Below are 17,430 nucleotides of genomic sequence, written 5' to 3'. Positions count from 1 at the left end.
TGAGCCCTCTTTACCTGGTCACCCGTAAGAAGAACACTTTCCACTGGGACCTGGAGCAACACAAGCCTTTGTCCAGATCAAGCAGGAGATTGCTCATGCAGTAGCCCTTGGCCCAGTCAGGGCAGGACCAGAGGTGAAGAATGTGCTCTACTCTGCAGCCGGGAACCATGGCTTGTCCTGGAGCCTTTGGCAGAAGGTGCCTGAGGAGACTCGGGGTCGACCACTGGGATTTTGGAGTCGAAGCTACAGAGGGTCTGAAGCCAACTATACTCCAACAGAGAAAGAAATCCTGGCTGCCTATGAAGGAGTCCAGGCTGCCTCAGAGGTAATAGGCACTGAAGCACAACTCCTCCTGGCGCCCCGACTACCCTTGCTGGGGTGGATGTTCAAAGGCAAGGTTCCTTCCACTCACCATGCCACCAGTGCTACATGGAGCAAGTGGATTGCTCTCATCACTCAGTGCACCCGTATAGGTAAACTGAATCACCTTGGGATTTTGGAGGTCATTACAAATTGGCCCAAAGGTGAGAATTTTGGTGTCACAGATGAAGAGGAACAAGAACCAGTGACACGTGCTGAAGAGGCTCCTCCCTATAACCAACTTCCCTCAGAGGAAACACGCTACGCTCTTTTCACTGACGGTTCCTTTCGCATCGTAGGGATGAACCGGAAGTGAAAAGCAGCCATATGGAGCCCCACACGACAGGTGGCAGAGGCCACTGAAAGAGAAGGTGGATCAAGCCAACTTGCTGAACTCAAAGCTGTTCAGCTGGCCATGGACATTGCTGAGAGAGAGAAGTGGCCAAAGCTCTACCTCTACACTGATTCATGGATGGTAGCCAATGCTCTGTGGGGATGGCTGGAGAGGTGGAAAAAGGCTAACTGGCAACACAGAGGGAAACCAATTTGGGCTGCTGATGAGTGGAAAGACATTGCTACCAGGGTAGGGAGGCTACCTGTGAAAGTCCGCCATGTAGATGCCCATGTCCCCAAGAGTAGGGCCAATGAGGAGCACCAAAACAATGAGCAGGTAGACCAAGCTGCAAAGATAGGGGTGTCCAAAATAGACCTAGATTGGGAACATAAGGAAGAGTTATTCCTAGCTCGATGGGCCCATGATACCTCAGGGCATCAGGGCAGGGATGCCACCTATAAGTGGGCACGAGACCGAGGGGTGGATCTAACCATGGACAGTATTTCTCAGGTTATCCATGACTGTGAGACGTGTGCTGCCATCAAGCAGGCCAAGCGAGTGAAGCCCCTCTGGTACGGTGGGCGGTGGTCCAAGTACAAGTATGGGGAGGCCTGGCAGATTGACTCCATCACACTGCCCCAGACACGCCGGGGCAAGCGCTATGTGCTGACCATGGTGGAGGCCACCACTGGATGGTTGGAAACCTACCCTGTGTCTCATGCTACAGCCCAGAACACCATCCTGGGCCTGTGTCATGGTTTGACCCGGAAACAGGATTTCTGGGATGCTGTGTGGATGGGGCCAATGAGTGCTCAGATTTGAATATTGCCATCTGGCCCAACCACTGGGCAATGGGATCCACCTCCGAGAACACAGGGTAAAAGCAGGACTCTCCCCCTGGCACTTTCTCTTTGGATTTCCGGCGGTGAAGGAGTTGAGTCTCTCCCCCAGCCCAGTTGCTGGCTGGGCTGGGGGAGGGGGAAAGCCATGCGGCCCGGCCCGGGAGAGGTAGGCCTGGCCCCCCCCAAGCGTGGAAGGAAGAAGTAAAGGAATGCCGGGAAGCAATGGGCAGCCTGTCCAGTGTTTGTGTGCCGTTACCTTGAAAGCAGTAAACATGTGCTGGTAGCAGGCAGCCCGGCTGAAGAGATGGTGCGGGGGGGTGCAGCCAGGAGTCCAGCTGCTTGGAGGAGTTTTTTTAACCCTTTTTTGGACAATGAAAACTTCACAGAACATTAACCCTTCCTTAGACGAGAGATAAGAGTGGAGGAGGACGAAGGAAATGAGCGAGTGATAAAGGTCTGGACCAGAGAGAGAGAGAGTGAGAGATGTTAGGAAGATGGAGAAGAGGGAGTGGCATTTTATGCTGGACTCTTTTGTGCAGCCATGGACAGAGCTATATTTCCCTGGAATACAGAGACTGAGTCCAGGGGGAGAAATGTCCCAGAGCCAAAGAAGATTCAGTGTGGGTACCCCTCGGCCCCAGGGGGTATATAAAATATGGGGGGGACAGATGTCCCAGAGGTGAGAGATTGAGCTTTTTTTGAAACTGGACACAGCCTCCTTAAAAGGACAACCCTGGAAGCAGCCCTGATTCTGGTCCGGTGGTGAGAGCACAGGAACAAGGGCGGAAAAGGCCACCACGACACATGGAAGGACTCCCTCTCCTCTTGAGGAACTGAAGTTGAGCACTCTAAAGGGTGGTGCTGGACCCAGAATTGATTTTGGATTGTATTGTATTGGGAATTTGGGGGGAGGAGGAGAAGGAGAGTGTTTTTGTGAGATTTCATTTTCCTTGTCTTTTTTTTTTTCTTTTTCTTCCTTTTGTGTGTAGTTTAGTAATTGTTTTTGTAGTTTAGTTAATAAACTTTTCTTCTTTTTCAAGTGAGAGCCTGCTTTGTTTATTCCTGGTCAAAATCTCACAGCAGACACCAGAGAAGGTGTATTTTCATGTGGGCATTTGGCCTTGTGCCAATGTCAAACCAGAACAGCCTGGAAAAGCAACTTCTGTGGAGACATGGTACCCCTGAGAGGATCGAGTCAGACAATGGGACTCATTTCAAGAACAGCCTTATCAACACCTGGGCTAGGGAGCATGGCATTGAGTGGGTGTACCATATCCCCTACCTTGCACCAGCTGCAGGAAAAGTGGAGAGGTACAATGGACTGTTAATAATCACATTGAAAGCATTAGGTGGGGGATCTTTCAAAAACTGGGAGCAGCATCTGGCAAAAGCCACCTGGTTAGTTAACACCCGAGGCTCTACTAACCGAGTTTGCCCTGCCCAATCTGAGCCTTTGCAGAGAGTAGATGGAGACAAAGTCCCAGTGGTACATGTCAGAGGTTTATTAGGGAAGACAGTTTGGATTAATCCTGCCTCGAATACAGACAAACCCATCCGTGGGGTTGTTTTTGCTCAGGGACCAGGTTGCACGTGGTGGATAATGCAAAGAGATGGAAGAACACGATGTGTACCTCAGGGAGATCTGATTGTTGGATAAAACCTGTGTAAATATCACTGTTTGCTGAATGTTATTACCATTGTCTGTGTATTGCTGTATAATGGATGTATCATGTATGTACTTGTAGAGTTAGAATTTATATTGGTTTTAGTAGTAAGCAGACGATATGGGGATAAGGGGTGGAATGTCCTGGGTTGACCATATGATGCTTCTATCCCCAGTCGTCTCATTCTGTTTATGTTGAATAATAAGTTTTGTACCTTTAAGACTGTTCCAGAGAGTGAAGGGGGGGAGAGAAGAGGCGCGCAGTTTGTTTTCAGGCACTGCACTGCACTCACTCCTCCACATTCCTGCTCCTGGACTGTATTGTCTGCGGACGGACAGACAGCAGGACAGAGCTCTTCCTTTGCTTTTTAGTTAGTGTTAGCTAGCTGAGGCAAAGAAGTTCCCTGGACTGGTTTTTTTCCTTTTTCTTTGGACCTCTTGGAACTGCTCTGGACTGAACACCCAGGAGGGCACCGGCAGCTGCAGCTGTGGCCCACCGGGCCGGGCCTGGCCTGCGACAATTCCAGCACCGGAGGGACTGAGCAGAGACTGAGTGAGCTGAGCTTCAACCCGGGGTTTTCTCAGTTTGTCATCTCTTTTAGAGTGGTAAGGGGTCTCATTGTTTGATATTGTTTTAGTTTTATTGTTTAATAAACAGAAATAAGAGGAAATGTTATTATTGTGGAGAGATAGGACACATAAGAAGGAATTGCAATAAACTGTCTTTGGATGAGGCAATTGTAAAAGAACAAGAGGCTCTTGAGAGACTCCTGAGGGGAGATGACTAGGGGTGTCAGGGGCTTTATATGTTAGGGGACCCAATGTATCATCAAGAAGAGCCCCTAGTAAACTTTGAGGTGGGTCCCCAAAGTGAGGAATTGGAATTTTTAGTTGATACTGGAGCAGATAGATCAAATATAAAGGAATTACCCACCAGAGTGACGCCTGGGAGAAAGGTCTGTGAGGTGATGGGAGTGGAGGGAAAACCATTTAGAGCCTCCATAGTTGAAAATGTAGAAATTAAAGGAAATGGAAGGCAGTGTGTGGCTGATTTTATCTATTTACCTAATCTAGAAAGTAATTTGCTAGGAAGGGACCTACAAGTCTAATTAGGAGTGGGAATTATCCCAAAGGATGGGAGAATGATAGTCCAGATCATGAAATTGACATCGGGAGATACAGAGCAGATAAACCCAGACGTTTGGGCAGGAGAAGGAAAGAGGGGCTATCTAGACATCCCACCAATAAGAATTGAAATGCAAAAAGAAATTCCTCCCATTCAAGTAAAGCAATACACAATGTCTATTGAGGGAAAAAGGGACTGACCCCTGTGATTGAGCAGCTATTAGAGGAAGGTATCTTAGAGCAGTGTATGTCTCCACACAACACCCCTATTTTAGCAATCAAGAAGGCAGAGGGAAAATACCGATTGGTCCAAGACTTAAGGGAAATAAATAAGAGAACTATAACCAGGCATCCAGTGGTCCCGAACCCCTACACACTCTTAAGTCAGATCCCAAGGGAGCATGCCTGGTTTACTATTATAGATTTAAAAGATGCATTTTGGGCATGTCCTCTTGCTGAGGAATGTAGGGATTGGTTCGCATTTGAGTGGGAACATCCAGAGAAGAGGAGGAAACAACAATTAAGGTGGACACACATACCCCAAGGATTTACCGAGTCCCCAAATCTCTTTGGGCAAGCCTTAGAAGGGCTTCTAGAACAATTCACCCCGGAGTACAAATTCTACAATATGTAGATGACTTATTAGTATCTGGAGAGGAACAGAATAATGTCAGGGCAACAAGTATACGACTTCTAAATTTCCTAGGAGCAAAGGGTTTAAAAATATCCCAGAATAAATTGCAATTTGTGGAAGCAGAAGTTACTTATCTGGGACACATAACTGGGAAAGGATATAAGAAATTAAGTCCTGAAAGAATTTCAGGCATACTATCCATACCAGCACCAATAACTAGGCGACATGTCAGAAAACTATTAGGCTTGTTTGGGTACTGTAAGTTATGGTTAGACCAATATACCCAAAGTGTAAAATTTTTATATGACAAATTAGTAAACCCTGACTCAACAGAATGGACAGCTGAGGATGACGAAAAACTAAATAATTTGAAAGACAAACTATCCTCGGCACCTGTCCTAAATTTGCCCAATCTGGAAAAAAGAATTTGACCTATTTGTAAATAAGGAGAATGGAATTGCTTATGGGGTGGAAGCCCAAGAGTGGGGAGGGTGTAAGAAACCAATTGCTTACATCTCCAAACTGCTAGACCCAGGAGCTAGGGGGTGGCCCACCTGTATTCAAGCAGTTGCTGCAGCAGCCACTTTAACTGAAGAAGCTCAAAAACTGGCCTTGCGAGGCAAAACAAGAATCCATACAACCCATGATCTAAAAACAATTTTAAGCCAAAGGATCCAGAAGTGGCTTACTGACTCCAGAGTATTGAAATATGAAATAATCTTAATAGATGCTGACAACCTAGAGCTGGTAACCTCTAAAACCCTAAATCCAGCACAGTTTCTCTCTGGAGAGCATTATTAGAACTAGAGAATAACTGCTTGGAACTGGTGGACTTTCAGACAAATGTTAGGGAAGATCTGGAAGAGACATCTTTACCTCATGGAAGAAAATCCTTCACTGATGGGTCTTCAAGAGTAGTGGAGGGGAAAAGGATGTCTGGATATGCAATAATTGAAGATACAGAAAAGGAAGACATGAAAATTACCGAGAAGGGCAAACTGCCTTCTAATTTGTCAGCTCAGTGTTGTGAAATCTATGCCTTAAAGAGGGGACTTGACTTATTGGAAGGCGACCAAGGGACAATTTACACTGACTCACAGTACAGCTCTGGGATCATTCATACATTTGGAAAGATTTAGTAGGAATGTCGGTATGTGAACTCCAAAGGAAAAAACTTCATGCACACAGAACTGATAAGATCGATATTAGAATCTCTACCTAAAGCTGCAGAGATTGTAGTGGTACATGTTAAGGGACATCAGAAAGGGAATACCATTGAGGAAAAAGGGAATCAGTTAGCTGACCAAATGGCTAAGGAGGCAGTAGACCCAGGGGAGCCACTGAAATGACTGAGGTCAAACAAAGTGTTAGGTGAAAAAAGGAAAGGAGAACCAATATTCAGTGAAAAAGAACTAAAAGCAATAAAAGAATTAAAAATGCATCAGGGGGAACAAGGGGAGTGGTTGACACCAGATGGGCGTAAACTTTTAAATAAAGACCTCGTCCAGAAAATATTAACAGAGATACATGAATAAACCCATTGGGGGCTCCAAGGGTTATGCGATCACATTTTAAGAGAAACTCTATGTATCGCAATATATGGGTTAGCACAAGCAGTAACTCAAGGGTGTTTAATTTGCCAAAAAGTAGATCAAAAGGTGATGCGAAAAACCATACCAGGGGAAAGAGAATTAGCCCAAAGACCATTCAAAAACATACACACAGACTTTACTGAAATGCCCCCTGTACAGAATTACAAATATTTATTGGTAATAGTTGACCACCACACTCATTTGGTAGAAGCCTTTCCAACTAGAAAAGAAACCACAGAAATAGTTGCCAGGATTATCTTAGAAAACATCATTCCCCGATATGGGTTGGTGAACAATATTGATCCTCACCCCTGTGATGAGAGCCTGGCTTCTGTGTACGAATCATCACCGGGAGAGGAAAAGTCCTCCCTGCAGACACATCTGTAACACATCAGCCACAGAAGCTTCTGCCATCTCTGCTCAGCTGCACGGGCACCGCATGAGCAGTGAGGGGATCGTGCAGGGCGAGGGCACAGACGTGCATGGCTCTGTCCTGGCACCTGCAGCGATGCCCCCCTGGCCAACCTTTGGGCTCTGAGCTGGCAGCTCTCCCAGGAGAAAGGCCTTGACCTACCCTCACCGACTCCCAAAGGCTCAGTCCTGGATGTGGTTTAGGAAGCCAGATCACCTTCACCAACATGTTCGGCTGCAAAGAAAGGCAGGACAGAACATCACCCATGGCACTGTAGCAGATCCTCAGGCTGCAGGCAAGGCTCAGCCCTGGGGCACAGCCCTGGGCCTGGCCCCTGCCCGTTCTACTCTTCTCTGTGGCTGCACAGAGCACACAAAAGGACACAGTGGCATTGCACACGGGAGGAGGATGGACAGCTAAATGCTCCTTCCTCCCACTGACAGCGATCCTGTGGGATCCCTCAGTGCTCCACAAAGGAGCGGGGCAAAGTTTACAGAATTCTTCAGCCCTGACCTAACGAAAATGGCCGATGGGTGAGCTCTTGCCACATGGACACTGATTATTCTGCCAGTAAAAAGGGAAATTCAGAACTTGCCTCTGGCATTCGCCACGACATTCAAAGTGTCATTCACCTGGACTTCCAAATCTTCCAAGGAGTGATCCAAATCTAGAATGGAACAAAGACCTGAACCATTTCCTTAGTGTGTTGGGATCCCCTTCTGCTTTGGGAATTGGGCACTGCAAGGGGGTCGGGTACGGCCGTGGGAGCCAGGTGTGAATGGACAAGGCCAAACTGCACAAGGGCATGGGGAGCTCTGGCCTGGCTCCTGGTCACTCAGCACCTTCTTTGCAGGCCCTGGGACACATCCCTGGATAGGAATCTGGGGCTACCCAGGGCCCTGGGGGCTCTCTCCCTCCCCCAGAGGAAACCCTCCCTAAAGGCCTGGGGAAAACCATCCCCAGCGCTTCCCGGGGAGCAGGGAGCGCTGTCCTGGGAAAGGGGAGCCAGGCTGCCGGCTCACCTGCTCGCCACGCTTGCAGCGGAGCAGCCTGGGCAGCCCTGGCAGGCAGGGCCACGGCCAGGAGGAGCAGGAGGAAGAGGCGCAGAGCAAGGGCCATGGTGCCTTGCCCTCTGCCAGTCCCGCAGCTCTTGCTGCTGCCGCTGTCCTGACACCGCTGTCCCAATGTCAGCACCACTGCTGCCACCGCCGCTGCTGCTGCCGCAACAGTTGTGCTCAAGGACTGACTGCTCGCTCCTTGTGCTGCTGTGCAACCACCGGGTCTGGCATCTCTGTGACCTCAGAGCCTGCTGTGACCTCAGTCTGCTGTGACCTCATGGCCTCAGCTGTACCCCCAGAGTGTGCCCCCATCTGTACAAATGGACTGCCTTGATTGTTTTTGTGTATCCCAGGTCCATTGCTCAGCAAAACCTTATTTGTCACCTGCTGACATTGTGGGTCAGACTGTGTCCATGGAGATGCTCTTGATGGCTTCCCTCTTTCCCTGGGCTTGCCACTGGAGGAGGTCCAGACCCAGATGATGCCAGGGAAGGAAATGTGCCCTCAGCCCAGGGACGCTCAGCATGGGCTCCCCCAGCCCTCGGGACCCCGCCGCTGGTCACAGCAGCCCCTGCCTGGCTCCTGCCTGCCCACACTGTGGGCATCCATGGTTGCTCCTGGCCATGGAGCTCAGCCAGCGCTGCTGCCAGGTGGGCTTTGCTGCTGCTGCCACCCGGACACTGGGCTGACAGCTCCATCTCTTTATTGCAACAGAAGAGCTCATTTGGGAAGTGCTGCAGTGCCCAGTTTCTTCAGCCCGACTAGCTACCAACACCAACACCCAGAGTGGACCGCCCCCAGAAAACTGTCAACTCTGGGGTTTGGCTGTAGGGCACGGCTGCTTTACAGCACAGGTGGACTGTGCTGGGGTAGGGACAAGGAACAGGGAGATGTTTTCTGTATGTTTGTTCCCTGCAGAGTCAGTGACAGAAAGACGCGGAATTAAAGCCATACACCGATTTCCAAACTGGGGAGGTCCCTTGGGAGGATACAGTCTTAAGCCAGTTGGGAGAAACTGAGGGTGGAACACAAGGCGGGGAATACATTGTTTAAACCAATAGGGGATTACAGGGGAGGAGGACAACCTAAAGAAACCAATAGGGTTTGAAAGGATACCAAATGGATAGGGAAGTTTCTAGAGGCAGGGGCAGGCTTGGGGAGGGATTGACATTGAATGGGAGGAGGAACAGGGAACAAAAGGGCAGGTCTTTGGGGAGATGGACAACTAGGGCAAAACCAACAACACAGGGTGGAAAGGAGCAACCCTTTGGTAATAAAATATGCTGTAACAATACAAAATAAGGGGGCATTGTAAAACTGACTACTAGGACCTAATTACAATCAAAAACATGGAACACAACAGGAAAGCTCTCTGTCAGGGCTCTTTGAGCACTCCCAAATCCTTTCCTGGCAGAAATCGAAGGCCAAACTTGCCCTTATCCCAAGCAAACAGAGTGTTCCCCAACAGTAACCCATTCTGAGCCCCTGTGAAAAATGCATATTTTATGGTTGGCTTTTTGTAAATATAGCCGCCACTAGACACTGAAATCCTTCAAAGAGAAAGAATTTATTGCTCTCTTATCAGAAGAAACTAACTTCTTTCTGCCTCGCTCAGCCCTCAAGAAGCCGGTTAATATTAAGAGGGAGAAGTTGACGATGACCAGAGAGAATTCTGTGTTTGAATGGAATTTATGTATCATGTATGAGATGTATGAATATGCAACAGGTTATTGTTTTTTATGGCTAATCCTCCATTAAAGTGTGTCCTTTTCCCGGCTAATACTGCCCAGAAAATGGGTACCCAGATTTCTGTATCTTTTTTTTTCTATTGTCTCCGATTGCCGTAATCCAAATTGTCCAAAATTTTTATCACTCTAATGATATTGCTATTTTTATAACTATTTTATTATTAATAAAATGTTACAAACAAGTGATTGCCATTTTTCACACCCCTCCTGGGAATCAGGAACCCATGTGGTGGGGCCAGCTGCACCTGTGGGAGCAATGGGGAGCATGAGCCCATGCTGTGCTGCACTGCTGAGCTGGCAGCACGGTGGATGCGGGCAGGACGTTCTCCGTTTCCCCCAGAGCTGGGGCCTGCAGGCACCTTTGCCGCCCCTTGGCACAGGCTGTGCCACCCAACAAAGCCCAGCAGGCCGGGAGGAGAGCCCGGGGGGGCGCAGCTGCTTGGGCAGTGGCTGCTTGGAGGGACACGGGCCAAAGCCATCCCTGAGCAGCCACTGCCAGCCCTGGCCCTCCCTGCCCCGTAACAGCTCCCCCAGCCCCAGGGAACTGACTGACAAAAACTCTACAGCCAGCAAAGAGTGGGTGGCTCCATAATTGCTCCTTTTCAGGTCTGGATATATTTTTTGGTGATCCATGGTTGCATTCCAGCCACCAGCAGAGGTTTGAATCCTCAGTCAGGCTGGACCAAAGGCTTTTTGTTCCTGCAGCCCAGAATTAAGCAGGGCACTGCATCCTTAGAAATTGACCAGCCAGGACAGAAAAGGTGTTAAAGAGATAATAAGACAGCACTGTGTGGATGCTTTCATGCTAATTATATTTTCAGAGTTGAGAAAAACACTTAGGTTTGTAGGAGGAAGCATTGGTAGAGATGTCAGTCTTTAATATTCATAACTCATTGTTTATTGTCCCATCATTTTAATGGGAAAACAAAGGTGTTATTTCTGTGAAGATAATTTTAAAAGAGTAATTTCATTATCCTTGCTAGAGATCATTGCAAACATCCTTCTATTAGCTGTTATTGTTGCTTCTTGTTGTCACAAGCCTTTAACTGCTTTTAAAATAAAGAACTCTTCAAACAAACCCCACAAATTGTCACATTATATTGTTGGGCTTATGTGAGGGATCTGAGATGACCTCTCTCACGTTGTGAAAGCTCTAAGGAGTGCTTTGAGTGTTAACAGATTTGGTTTTCTTTGATTAATCCCCAGGCTCCATTGGGGTTAACACCTGTTTCATACAAAGGTAAAACAGGAAAAATAAAATGAGTGAGAGTCAATTCCAATTTGTATCAAGCTGTATTTGAGAGTGGTTCATCAGAGAAGAGAGTGCTACAAACAATTCTGTAGCAGTCTCTGATCTATTACTACTCTAGCAATGCCTAGAAACAGTACTAAAACCTGGGAGAAACCCCCAAAACTGGCCTTGGTCACATTTCCTGTTCTCTCTGTCCCACAGGGGAAGTGAAATTTCACCTCCACCCAAGCGAGCTGCAGGGCCCTGCGTGCAGGGGAGGGCTGTTGGCAATTTCCACTTTGGATCTGGGGGAAGGGCTGGGTTATGGTTCAAAGCAGCTGCTGGAGACTTTAAGAGAAAATAATTCAGTTCTGGCCTTCTAAATAGTCGTCTACAGTGATCTCAGATGAAACAGAAAAAACACAAGGGAGATCCTAAAATCTGTTCCCCACTCTCCTGCAGCACTGGAGAAGGAGCCGAGGGCAGGGGCTTCAAGAAAGCTCAGAAACTCTGTGAGGACACAGTGAATTTACTGAATTCTCTGCAGTAGCAAGCATTCATTCCAAGTGGGGATGTAGAACAATCACCAAAATTGCTCATGAAATCCAAGTTGACTTGAGTTATGGCTGGCGGGCACATTGTTCCAAGAGAAATATCCAGCAAATTTCAACATTTTGTATTTACAGTGCAGGCATGGTGTTTGATGTGGGAATGTTCCTTTTGTGGTACAGCCTTTCCCTGGTCAGATTTTGGTTAAGAGAATGTTTAAGCAGTCGGACAAAGCAGTTATGGGAGGCAAAGTGCACAGTTTGTGTCTTTCCATTGCCCCTTTCACAGAATTCTGAGAATTCTCAGACTGACCAGGTTGGAAGAGACCTTCAAGTTCATCGAGTCCAACCCAGTCCCAACAGCTCAACTAAACCCTGGCACCCAGTGCCACATCCAGGCTTTGTTAAACACACCCAGGGATGGTGACTCCACCACCTCTCTGGGCAGCCATTCCAGAACTTTATCACCTTTCTGTAAAAACTTTTTCCAGATATCCAACCTGTATTTCCCTTGGTGCAGATTGAGTCTGTGTCCTCTGGTTCTGTCAGTGCTGCCTGGAGAAGGAGCCTGTGGGAACCCAGGAAATTCATCTGGTTGTCCTGAAGGACTCAAGACTCTGTCAGGGGGCTCAGAGACCTTGGCACAGAGCCCAAGACCCCTGTGCCTTTGATTCAGCCCTTGGAAAAAACAATTACCAACCTTGTATGAAGAATGACAAACCACAAAAGTTTAAGTAGAAGGATAGTGAATTTATCACAGAGTGGAAAAATAGATTTTTGGTGGTTTTAGAATGGGGGTTCAGGGGGCAAGATGGAGGAATCTGGGCCTTTCTCCTTCTTCTCCTTGGCCTCCATCTTCTGCTGTGATGTTGGCACTTACAGATTGGTTTAGAGTAGAAGCTCACTGTCTAACATAGGTGATAGGTGTTGGGAAGTAACTGTAAATATTGTGTAGACATATAGTACACAAAGACATAACAGCACATTGGGGCAGGCAGAGTTCCTCTGAGTGTCCTGCTGAGCAGACCTCAGCGGGTCAGAAGGAAGAATTTTATAGATAAGATAAAATAAACAACCTTGAGCCTGAGAACTGAAGAGTTCTGCCTCATTCTTTGAGCACCGGGCTGGGAAAAGAGACTTTCTAACGCATCTCAGGGTCACTCTGAGCAGCAAGAGACCCTGAGAAGAGCCCAGCCCCAGCTGAGCACAGGCAACTTTCAGGAGCTGTGCAGCGTGATGAGGGCAGCCCTGAGCATCCTTTTCTCCAGGCTCAGCACCCCCAGCTCCCTCAGGGGTTCCTCACAGGGTTTGTGTTCCCAGCCCCTCTCCAGCCTTGTTGTCCCCTCTGGATGTGCTCAGTGTCCCAAAGTCCTTCCCAAACTGAGGGACTGGGGCTGGGCACAGCACTCAGAGTGTGCCCTCAGCAGTGCCCAGTGCAGGGGCACAACAACCTCCCTGCTCCTGCTGGCCTCACCATTCCTGATCCAGGCCAGGAGCCATTGGCCTCCTTGGCCACCAGGGCACTCTTCTGGCTCATGTCCAGCCTGCTGTCACCAGTACCTGCTGGGAAGGATGAAAGTTTGACAAGAAAGTCTCACAGATATGTGTGCTTGGCAGAAAGACTTTTGCATGTAGAGTCTGATGAAGGAATAGAGATGGAAGCATGTTTTGATATAGAAGAAAATAATTGCTGAGCCACTCTTACTGGATAACCAAGGAGGCAAAATGTGTGGTAGTAAGAAGAGGTTTTTATGGCTGAAACCCACCTCAGACAAGAAGATGTTTTTACCAAGCAGAAGGATAGCACAGGCAAACGAGTCAGCAAATGTTGCAAGTAGAAAAAAGTCTCAGAATTATCCACTGTTAGAAAACTGAAAAATATCTTCTAGCTTAAACTGTGATGTACAAAATTTTACTGATTGGAGAATAGTAACATTAATATGGTAATTATAGTAGTTGTGATAGGCTATAGATAAAAGTTAAGGTATAGATTGGTTTTACGGTATGAAAATGCTCAGCATAGAAAAGTATCTAATGCATTGTAACCAAAACCAAAGGGTATCCAGGCCTGCCTGCAGCTGTAGCTGACAGCTGTAGGCACAGCTCTGTCACCCACAACCCTGGACTGCTGTAACCTCTTGAATGGAATAAATGCATTTTGTACACAATAAATTGCATTTTGGATGGAATAAACTGCATTTTGGATACAATAAACTGCATTGTGGAGAGCCCTTGGAGTCCCACATCCCTCATTTTGGCTGTTACAAGTACCCCCAGGTCCCTTTCTGCTCCTGAACACACAGATCAGGCTCATTTCATCATTTCCTGGCATTTTCCCTCTTTACACCTCTGCCATGTTCCTGGGAAAGTCAGACAGCTGCACACAACAAAAGCTGATACTTTTTGGGATTTTTAGCAAATGAAACCAAGCAGGGATCTGATTACTAAAAATTAACAGAAAGAAAGGGAAACCAGCGTTGGGTCCCAGGAAAATGCCAGCTACAAGAGATTTATTCCTTTGATGAGTAAGTATAATATTATGTTAATTTTGGCTTGTATTATGCTAGCTTGGTGCACATGCGTAACCCAAAAGTGAATTAAAAGGCATCAAAGAAGAAGAGAGCCTTCATCCAAAGACGACCCCCAAAAAGGGGTGCGACCAGCAAAACGAGTGGTGGAGCATGCGTGGTAAAGGTGGTGATGAGGGCGGGGGTAGAAGTGTGATGAATCGAAAATGGGAGGAGATGCCATTGACATATGGCATAGAAGGGGAAAATCTTCACTTGGCAAGCTTGTACGTGAGGTGGCAAGGGTCCAAGAACTGCGCACCTCGTGCCCCACGGTTATCTTTTGCTTATGCACTATTATTGGAACTAAAGTATCCCTTATATTTAATCAAATTATATTGTCAATATTTCAAGTGTATCCAATTTAATATATTTTCTAAACTATTCAGTTAAAATTGCTGCTCCCTCTAATATTGTTTGGTTTTTCTGATGATGGGATAATTGGGCAAACATACCAACGAGCACAAAGCCTTTATTTCTGCAAGCTCAGGGATGCTGGGGGGATCTTTGCACCATCAGGCCGAGGTACAAGGCTCTGGATCCTCCAAAGGAACACAGCCAGCCCCCTTGAGTGGGAGAAGGCGCCGCCTCAGCTGCAGCCCCGGGTGCCTCCTGTGGGCCAGGGCACGGCCCCGGCTGTAAATGTGTGGGGCTGCAGAACAGGGCCAGGGCGGAGCTCAGCAGCCTGACCAGAGCCCAGGGCCGCGGCCCTTCCCTGCCGGGGCCCGAGCCTGGCCCGGCCCGGCCCGGCCTGAGCAGCCCGGCCTGGCCCCAGGGGATGGGCCCCGCCCGCCCGCTGTGCTGCACACCGGGCCCAAGGCTTTGCAAGAGGCTTTCTCCCAGCTTTGCAAAACCTCGGCCAAGTGACCCTTTGCTGTGCTGAGAAGAGTAAAAATCCCCCTCAAATGTAACCTCGCTGCACACCTCATGAGGCATTCCTGCACACCTTAGGAGAGGCCATCAACACTCCTTTGTGATTCATGAGGGATCCCTGCACCCCTCGGTATGGACCCCAAAATATCCATGCCTGCCTCATGGGGCCCAGGACCAGATGATGCTGGGGAAGGAAATGCGCCCTCAGCCCAGGGACGCTCAGCATGGGCTCCCCCAGCCCTCAGGGCCCCGCCACTGGTCACAGCAGCCCCTGCCTGGCTCCTGCCTGCCCACACCGTGGGCATCCATGGCTGCTCCTGGCCATGGATCTCTGCCTGTGCTTCTGCTGAGTGGGCTTTGATCCTGCCACCACCTGGACAGAGCTGTGACAACTCCATTTCTTTATTGAAACATCAAATGCAGGCCAAGCCCTGCCCTGGCAGACAGGGGCGGGCCAACTTCAATCCTGGCTGGGGAACAGGACCAGGGGGCTCAGGCGCAGAGAGTCTCGTTTGGGAGGGGTGGGTTTTGGGAAGAGTTCATGACGGTGCTGGAGCCATGGCAGGGCAGAGAGGGGCACACATGCAAAATTTGGATAACAGGTTGAAAGCATTTTACCTGAGTTGTTAGGCTCCTCTTCTAGAGATGCACGGGAGCTCCTGTGGAGAGACAAGGTGGCTGAGGCCCCAGCTGCCAGTGGCACACAGGGACCCTCCTGCACAGCCGGGCCCAGAGCTGGCAAGGCTCCCCAGCACGGCTGGAGCTGCTGGCACAGCTTGGCCCAGCTGCACAGCTGCCCCTCAAGGCCCCGGCCAGCAGGACACGGCTCTGGGCAGGCTCCCTGGCCAGGAGTGGGCCCCAGAACGCCTCTGCCTTTCAAGGGCAATCTCGTCCCTGCTCTTTCTCCTCCCCACATTGCTCTGCCTCTGCCCTGTGCCCCAGGGGCTGCTCTTGGCCAGGCAGCCTCAGTGGGAGCCAGCACTGGCTGCAGCCCCAGCGGGCCCCCCAGGACAAGGCCCAGCAATGAGGAGGCCAATGAAAGCTCTGGGCAGCAGCAGAACCCTCAGCAGAGTTCTTTGGACAATCATGGACTGGCCACACCTACAGTGCAGCCTCACTGGGAATGTTTCCTGTCTGAAGTAAACTTTCAAAAGAAGCTGTTTGAGGGAAAGGTGAACTAAAAACTCACCCTTTACTGTTCCAGCAACTCCAAATTCGGAGACAGCATAAGATGAAGATCAGCTCCAAGAGAAGCAGGCCTGCGAGTAACCCTAGCCAGAAGCCTGTTCCCTGACAGAAACCCCTTCCAAGGCCCTTCTGGGCATCAGGAACATGCGCTGTGGTTCCAGCTGCACCTGTGGGAGCAATGGGGAGCGTCAGCCCGTGCTGTGCTGTGCTGCACTGCTGAGCTGGCAGCACGGTGGATGCGGGCAGGACGTTCTCCGTTTCCCCCAGAGCTGGGGCCTGCAGGCACCTTGCCGCCCCTTGGCACAGGCTGTGCCACCCAACAAAGCCCAGCAGAGGCTGGGAGGAGAGCCCGGGGGCTGTGCAGCTGCTTGAGCAGTGACTGCTTGGAGGGACACGGGCCAAAGCCATCCCTGAGCAGCCACTGCCAGCCCTGGCCCTCCCTGCCCCGTGACAGCTCCCCCAGCCCCTGGGCACAGAGTCAGGCCTTGTCAGGACCCAGTGCAGCCCGTGCCCAGTCAGGAGCCAAGGCTGGCTCTGGACCTGGGCTCGCGGCAGGGCTCCCGCTCGGGGCTGTTCCTGTGCCTTGGGCCTCTGGGCACTCAGGGCCAGCTCCAGAGCAGCTGCAGCAGGAGGGACATTGGTGCACAAGTCCCCTTTCCCCGGGGCTGTGAACGAGCTCCAAAGGCACCTCCAGCTTTGGCTGCGGCAGGGCCGTGCAAGGGCAGGCCCTGGAGGAAGAGCTGCAGCCACGCAGCCCTGCCAAGGGCTGAGCCCTGCTGAGCCCAGCACAGCAATTACCTTCTGAGCCTGTGCCCGTGCCCATGCCTGTGTTTGGCTTGGCCTTCCTTCCTGCAGGAGGGGCTGCCAATCGGCCTCTGCTTCGTTGTGGAAACACCTCCTTCTGTCCTGCCTTTTGGCCCATCACTTGAGAAACAAAAAGTACACCTTAACAGACGGAACAGTTATCCATTATTTTGATGGCATGTTCAGGACCTCATGCTTATGCAATATCAGGTAAAATCAACAAATCATCTGGGCTTTTTCAGCTGGGCCAGGGCCCACCCTCCTCCAAACATCTGCCAGTGCTGAGCAGAAGCTGTGAGTGGATTGTGCAGGGCGAGGGTACACACGTGCCTGGCTCTGTTCTGGCACCTGCAGCGAAGCCCCCCTGGCCGAGCTTTGGGCTCTGAGCTGGCAGCTCTCCCAGGGGAAAGGCCTTGACCTACCCTCACCATCTCCCAGAGGCTCAATCCTG

Source organism: Zonotrichia albicollis, chromosome 7, assembly GCF_047830755.1.
Source record: "Zonotrichia albicollis isolate bZonAlb1 chromosome 7, bZonAlb1.hap1, whole genome shotgun sequence".
In the NCBI taxonomy this organism is placed as follows: domain Eukaryota; kingdom Metazoa; phylum Chordata; class Aves; order Passeriformes; family Passerellidae; genus Zonotrichia; species Zonotrichia albicollis.
The sequence above is the reverse complement of the archived record's forward strand: the minus strand, read 5'-3'. Positions refer to the sequence as shown.